The sequence below is a fragment of the Diceros bicornis genome, chromosome 13 (genome assembly GCF_020826845.1).
Source record: "Diceros bicornis minor isolate mBicDic1 chromosome 13, mDicBic1.mat.cur, whole genome shotgun sequence".
NCBI lineage: Eukaryota > Metazoa > Chordata > Mammalia > Perissodactyla > Rhinocerotidae > Diceros > Diceros bicornis.
Genome location: NC_080752.1, coordinates 5999976 through 6007683, shown reverse-complemented (window position 1 = coordinate 6007683; position 7708 = coordinate 5999976). Strand labels below are relative to the sequence as shown.

At 41.8% G+C, this 7708-nt stretch overlaps 1 pseudogene; it reads right to left on the bottom strand.

The window, feature by feature from the left end:
• Nucleotides 1-4617: 4617 nt before the first annotated feature.
• On the bottom strand, nucleotides 4618-5542 carry LOC131413234 (olfactory receptor 2D2-like; annotated as a pseudogene).
• Between the last annotated feature and the right edge of the window lie 2166 nt (nucleotides 5543-7708).

The following is a 7708-nucleotide window of genomic DNA, read 5'->3' as shown; positions in this document are numbered from 1 at the left end:
AAACCAAAAGTCCAGGACCAAATGGCTTCTCTGGAGAATTCTACCAAACATTCAAAGATTTAATACCTATCCTCCTCAAAGTATTTCAAAATATTGAAGAGGATGGAATGCTTCCTTACACATTCTACAAGGCCAACATCACCATGATACCAAAACCAGACAAGGATATCACAAAAAAGGAAAACTACAGGGCAATATCGCTGATGAGCATAGAGCCAAAAATTCTAAACAAAATATTAGCAAACCAAATACAACAATACTTTAAAAGGATCATAAACCATGATCAAGTGGGATTTATTCCAGGCATGCAGGGATAGTTGGACATCCACAAATTAATCAATGTAATATACCACATTAATAAAATTAGGAATAAAAATCACATGATTATCTCAACAGATGCAGAGAAAGCATTTGACAAGATCCAACAACTATTTATGATAAAAACTCTCAATAAAATGGGTATAGAAGGAAAGTACCTCAACATAATAAAGTCCATATATGACAAATCCACAGCCCACATCATACTTAATGGTGAAAAACTGAAAGCCATTTCTCTGAGAACAAGGACAAGACAAGGGTGCTCACTCTTGCCACTCTCATTCAACATAAAACTGGAGGGTTTGGCCAGAGCAATTAGGGAAGAAAAAGAAATAAAAGGTATCCAAATTGGAAAGGAAGAAGTGAAACTCTCACTGTTTGTGATGACATGATTCTATATGAGGGAAACTCTAAAGAATCTATCAGAAAACTATTAGAAATAATCAACAACTACAGCAAAGTTGCAGGGTACAAAATCAACTTACAAATATCAGTGACATTTCTATACACTAATAATGAACTAGCAGAAAGAGAAGTCAAGAATACAATCCCATTTACAGTCACAATGAAAAGAATAAAATACCTGGGGGTAAACATAACCAGTGTGGCGAAAGACCTATACATTGATAATTATAAGACATTATTGAAAGAAATCAAAGATGACATAAAGAAATGTAAAGATAGTCCATGCTCATAGATTGGAAGAATAAACATAGTTAAAATGTCCCTATTACCTAAAGCAATCTACAGATTCAATGCAATCCCAATCAGAATCCCAATAACATTCTTCACGGAAATAGAAGAAAGAATCCTAAAATTTATATGGAACAACAAAAGACCCCAGATAGCCAAAACAATCCTGAGAAAAAAGAACAAAGCTGGAAGTATCACACTCCCTGACTTCAAAATACACTGCAAAATTGTAGTAATCAAAACAGCATGGTACTGGCAGAAAAACAGATACACAGATCAATGGAACAGAATTGAAAGCCCAGAATTCAAACAATATATCTATGGACAGCTAATCTTTGACAAGGAAGCCAAGAACATATAATGGAGAAAGGAAAATCTCTTCAATAAGTGGTGTTGTGAAAACAGGACAGCCACATGGAAAAGAATGAAAGTAGGCCATTATCTTACACCATACACAAAAATTAACTCAAAATGGATTAAAGACTTGAATATAAGACCTGAAACCATAAAACTCCTAGAAGAAAATATGGGAAGTACACTCTTTTTTTTGTGAGGAAGACCAGCCCTGAGCTAACATCCATGCCAATCCTCCTCTTTTTGCTGAGGAAGATTGGCCCTGGGCTAACATCTGTGCCTATCTTTCTCCACGTCATATGGGACGCCACCACAGCATGGCCTGACAAACGGTGCCTCGGTGCGCGTCGGGGATGCGACCCCGGGCCACCAGCAGTGGGGCACACGCACTTAAACGCTATGCCATGGGGCCGGCCCCAGAAGTATACTCTCTGATATCAGTTTTAGCAGTATCTTTTTGAATGTCTACTCAGGCAAGGGAAACAAAAGAAAAAATAAAGAAATTGGACTACATCAGACCAAAAACCTTCTACAAGGCAAAGGAAATCATGAACAAAATAAAAGACAGCCCACCAACTGAAAGAAAATATTTGCAAACCGTACATCTGACAAGGAGTTAATTTCCAAAATTTATAAATAACACATACAATTCAACAATAAAGAAGCAAACAACCGGATTGAAAAATGGGCAGAGGATATGAACAGACATTTTTCCAAAGAAGATATACAGATGGCCAACAGGCACCTGAAAAGATGTTCAACATCACTAATTATTAAGGAAATGCAAATCAAAACTACAATGAGATTTCACCTTACATGTGTCAGAATGACTATAATTAAGAATCCAAGAAATAACAAGTGTTGGAGAGGATATGGAGAAAAGGGAACCCTGATACACTGCTGGTGGGAATGCAAACTGGTGCAGCCGCTAAGGAAAACAGTATGGAGATTTCTCAAAAAATTAAAAACAGAAATACCATATGATCCAGCTATCCCACTACTGGATATTTATCCAAAGAACATGAAATCAACAATCCAAAGAAGCTTATGCACCCCTATGTTCATTGCGGCATTATCCACAATAGCCAAGACATGGAAGCGACACAAGTGCCCATCAATGGATGAATGGATAATGAAGATGTGATATATATACAATGAAATACTACTCAGCCCTAAAAAAAGATAAAATCATGCCATTTCCAACAACATGGATGGACCTTAAGGGTATTATGCTAAGCGAAGTAAGCCCGACAGAGAAAGACAACTACCATATAATTTCACTCATATGTGGAAGAGAAACAAACATGTGGATAAGCAGAACAGCCTAGTGGTTACCAGACGAGAAGGGGTGGGAGGAGGGTGAAAGGGGTAAAGGGGCACATATGTATGGTGACAGATAAAAAGTGGACTATTGGTGGTGAACAGGATGCAGTCTATACAGAAACTGATATAAAATAATGTACACCTGAAATTTACACAATGTTATAAGCCAATGTAACCTCGATAAAATAATTTATAAAAAGATCAATTTATACTCCCACTAGTATGTATGAAAGTCTATGTTTCATTGTATTCTGGACACTTCTGACACTATTGTTTAAAAATATTTTGTCACTTTCAAAGGTGAAAAAGTGATATCTCATTGATATTTGAATTTGCATTTCTTTGGTGCCTACTGTGGGGGGATTTTCCCATATGTTTACTGAGGATTTGGCTTTCTTTTTTATGAACTGTTCATATCTGTTGCCAGTTTGCTGGGGTGTTTGTATTTTTCTTATCAATTTGTAAGAGCTCTTTCTATGTTAATGACATTACTTGCATGTCTGTAGGTATGTTGCAATTATATGCCCTGTTTTGTTATTTGCCTTTAATTTTGCTTCATTATTTATGCAACACTCTGGCTCCTGGGTGGTGGCGTAGGCGAATACCTTTAAGGACGTTGAGCCTGCACCATCGGCATGCACCCTGGCCTCTCACGGAGGGCAGAGGCATTCATGTTCAATTTTTGCAGCCAGCCCAGCTGATTTTTTGCAAGCAGTTTCGTAGGCAGTGTACATCAACAAGGGGCTGGGAAAGAAGAGCCCAAGGGGACTGCATGTTAGCTTATGGGACAGGTCCCTAGAACCTCATGGGGATTGCTTTGTTGGGTGCTAGAGTTCCTGCAGCAACAAACAGAGGCAAAAGTCAATAAATGTGAGTGATGCCCAGTAACGTGACCCTGAAGATTGGTGAAGCCCAGGAAAAAACAATTTATGTTTGTAAAGATTCCATGAGGAATAAGCAGAATTTCAGGGCAGGTCCCTCCAAGCAAGAGAGAACAGGGCAGAAAACTCCCCATTTAACCTCTTTCTGGGCTCCCTAAGTTTTGCATCCGGGGGTAACATTAAGCACACTCTCCCCTCTCTAATTTCCCTCATCCTTAAATGGAGAGAGTCCTTTTTCCTTGAGATCACCCAAGACAGGCTATAGTTTTCCAAAATGAACTTTATTAGAAATGAGAGGAAAAGGGAAATCAGGGGGTATAAAAATACAAAAGAACAGAAACAAATGGTCATAAAACAGTATTCTTCTCCTTCCTAAGAAAATTGCAACCCACCTCAGAGGCTCTGACTGACGCAGTTAGTGGATGGGTAGATACAGTCTCATTTCCTCCTGCTCCAGTCTCTTTCTCACCCTAAGATTCTCTATTTCCAGTTTTTGGGTTTCTACTTCTTCCACCCTTCCTCCCTTTTTCTCTTTACTCTCTAGGGCTCCTGTCACTTCCACAGCCCAGGAGAATCATGGCTGATTATTGGTTGATAGTTCATCCCTTAGTAATAAATTTTAAAAATTAAAACTAATGTTTGTTGAAAGATTACTATATCAGGCTCTGTACTAAGCACTTTTCATATATTATCTCATTTAATCATTACAACTTCCCTGTGAGGAAGAGATACAAATCTTAGAGCAGTTAAATGACTTGCAAAAATTCACATATCTAGTAATTGGTAAAACCAAGTCTCTCATCCTGGTCTATCTGGCACTAAAGTCCAGGCTTTTGACCGCTGTGCTCCATCTTCACAATTATCTCTGTTCCAACCACATCACCACAGACACTGCAGTGGTCCGAGCACTCTGTTTCCTCCCACAGGGCCAGGGTGAACAGTAAGCTTTATGGAGTTAGCTCTTCCAAATCTCATGGAAGAGTCCTCGAGGAGCTGCTGAGTGTGAGTCCTGCTTTGTTTGGCTCTGCAGGTGTTCAGCTATAAAGCCTCACACTGGGGCTGTTCCCTGTCCCATCAATTTGAGGAAAGCCCTTCTCACACCCTTGTTCCTCAGACTAGAGATGACAGGGTTGAGGAAGGCTGTGGCAATGTTATAGAAAAGGGCCATTTTCTTGTCACTGTTTGGCAAGGAGTCGGAGCCAGGGCTCATGTACATGACGATGCATGGAATGGCGAATGTGGTGACCACAGTGATACGGGAGGCACAAGTGGAGAAGGCCTTGATCTTCCCCTGGGCTGAGCGGATCTTCATGATGGTGGCAAAGATGTTGGCATGGACAACGACAGCCAGGGAAGGCGGGACCACAATGACATTGAAGTCTATGTTGACGTTCACCAAGTCATTGAGGTATGTGTCTGCCCAGGCCACCCTCAGGACGGCAGGAACCTCACAAAAGTAGTGGCCAATTTCATTAGGGCCGCAATAGGGCAGATGCGTAGGAAAGAAGGTATCGCACAGGCCACCCACCACACCATAGGCTGCACAGATGCCCACCATGAGGAGACACACCTGGTGGCTCATGATGACCTTGTACCGGAGAGGGTGGCAGAGGGCCATGTACCTGTCCACGGACATGATGGAGAAAAGCCAGGACTCGGTGAACCCGAAGAGGAGGAAGATGACATCTGGGCCACACATCTAGCAAAGGAGATGGCCCTCTTCTAGCTGAAAATATGCATGAGCATCTGAGGCACGGTAGTGGTGGTGAAGCACACGTCCAGCATGGAGAGGACACTGATAAAAAAGTACATGGGTGTGTGGAGGCGCGAGTCCTGGTGGATGAGGAAGCTGCTGCTCACAAGGATCATCAGGTAAAAGACTAAAAAGAGGTGAAGAGCAGAGGATTGGTCCTGGGATTGGCAAAGCCCAAGAGAATGAATTCTGTCACAGTGGGCTGGTTGAGTTCCTGCATTATCATCTGCCTGTTTAAAGAGTTTGGGGGATATGTAATTTATTGAGTATCTGTGTCAAGGGCGTGTAAGGAATTTCCACACCCGTTGTTTCACTTACATTTCCTAGGGGAAGTCTGGATTGGCATATGAAGGCACTGTGAGATATGTCCCAATAGTAGTTTGAGTGGTATTGGGTTTGGTCTAGGATTCAGCGGAGAGTCATAGTGATGAAAATGGGGAAGGCCGAGTCAGGGAAGCGCTGTGCGCTATGTTTCATCCTGGCCTGTAGATGTCTGTTCCTCCTTCTCCTGACAGAGCCTTGCTTTTCTCTTCATTATTCACCCATTTCTGTTTTCTCTTGGGATGACAGAGGATGCTAAGTCTTGGTTTAAGATTAGGATCAGGGTTAGGACTATTATACTACGTTATTTGGGTTAAGGTTTTTATCACTGTTAGGATTAGGGTTAAGGTTAGAATTGGGGATTAAAGTCAATGCTACGTAAGGTAAAAGTTAGAGTTAATATTTAAGATTTAGCTTTTTCTGGTGAATGAGACTTCACTCATGTTCATTAATTATGTCATTCATTCAACATATTTTTATCAAATGTTTACTATATATTATAAATCAGAGGGGCAATGAAGAGTTACAAATAATATGGGTGGAAAAAGTGATTTCACACTTTACCAAGATAAATTCTAAATATGTCAGAATTAAATGCAAAAAGTAAAACTGTACAGCAGCCAAGGAGAAAATATATGGATGAATATTTATTTTATAGTGAGACAGAGAAAGACCTTTTTTTTTTCTTTTTTATGAGGAGATCAGCCTTGTGCTAACATCTGCCAATCCTTTTCTCTCTCTCTCTCTCTCTTTTTTTTTTTTTGCTGCGGAAGACTGGCCCTGGGCTAACATCCGTGCCCATCCTCCTCCACTTTATATGGGAGGCCACCACAGCATGGCTTGCTAAGCATGCGTCGGTGCGCGCCTGGGATCCGAACCGGCAAACCCCGGGCCGCCGCAGTGGAGCGTGTGCACTTAACCACTTGCGCCACCAGGCAGGCCCTCAGAGAAAGGCCTTTTAAGCGGAAATTGAATGTTTCAAGTCCTTCAGCCTCATTATGATGAGCCTTTTCACTGTAACATGCAAATAAAGCATCATAGCTTCTCATTGGACCTGCAGTAAGAAGTCCAATACTTTCCCCAATAGTTTCGAGGATCCTAGTGCATCCTGGTCACTGCTCTAAAATCCCTACTCTCATTGAATCCTTGACCTCCCTCACTGCCTTGCACTGTGAAGGGACTGACCTCTTCAATGGTTCATCCCTATTCTCTTTATGCTTTATGCCCCAAACCTCCCCAACACAAGGTTGTCATTTGTAAGACTTGTCATGAAGGTATTGATACCCTAATATCAGTTCCCCTACATTAAACCCAGAATATACGGGGTTAAAACCAAAAGCACTCATCCTCTTTCTCTGCTTCTCTAAGTTACATTCACACGTAGATATTGGTCGTTTTACAAATTGTTAAAAGCCCAGATGGCCTCAAGCTGTGTTCACACTGATGTTTTGGCTAATTACCAGTTCTTGAGGTTTGTTACAGGGAAACTGATATCAAGAAGCTAAAGCTTCTCAGACCTCAACTCCTTGGCTTCCTGGCGCCGGAATCCACCATTCACCACTGAGACAGAGACAGAAACAGAGACGGTTGCAGGACACCCACCTGTGGATTCTCTTATCCCACCATCCTCCCCCCTGCCGGCAGCCTCACAAAGCCAAATGCAGGCTGGCGGGAAAGTGCTGACCAGCAAGGCCACAGGCTCCCTCTCCCTACAAGAAGCCACATTCCTCACTACCTTTAAAACCTCTTGCCTCCAAACTTTTGGGGAGATGGGACAAATTTGAGAGCTCTCGTCTCCCAGCTGATGTCACCCGAAATAAAAACTCTTTCCTTGCCATAAGCCTGGCATTCTAGTTTTATTTGACCCCTCTTGTGTGGCGGGTAAAGAACCTGGCTATGGATCCGGTAACAGTATGATGACTCACAAGGCAGCACAGAACAGAACACCATTGAAAACCAAGTATTTAATCCTGTCAAGTCCCTAAGCAATCTCCACACCAGTTTTTCCTCTCTAGTTCCCAGCCAGCTGTCATGTTACTGGGGTCTGGTCTCCTTCCTGGACCCT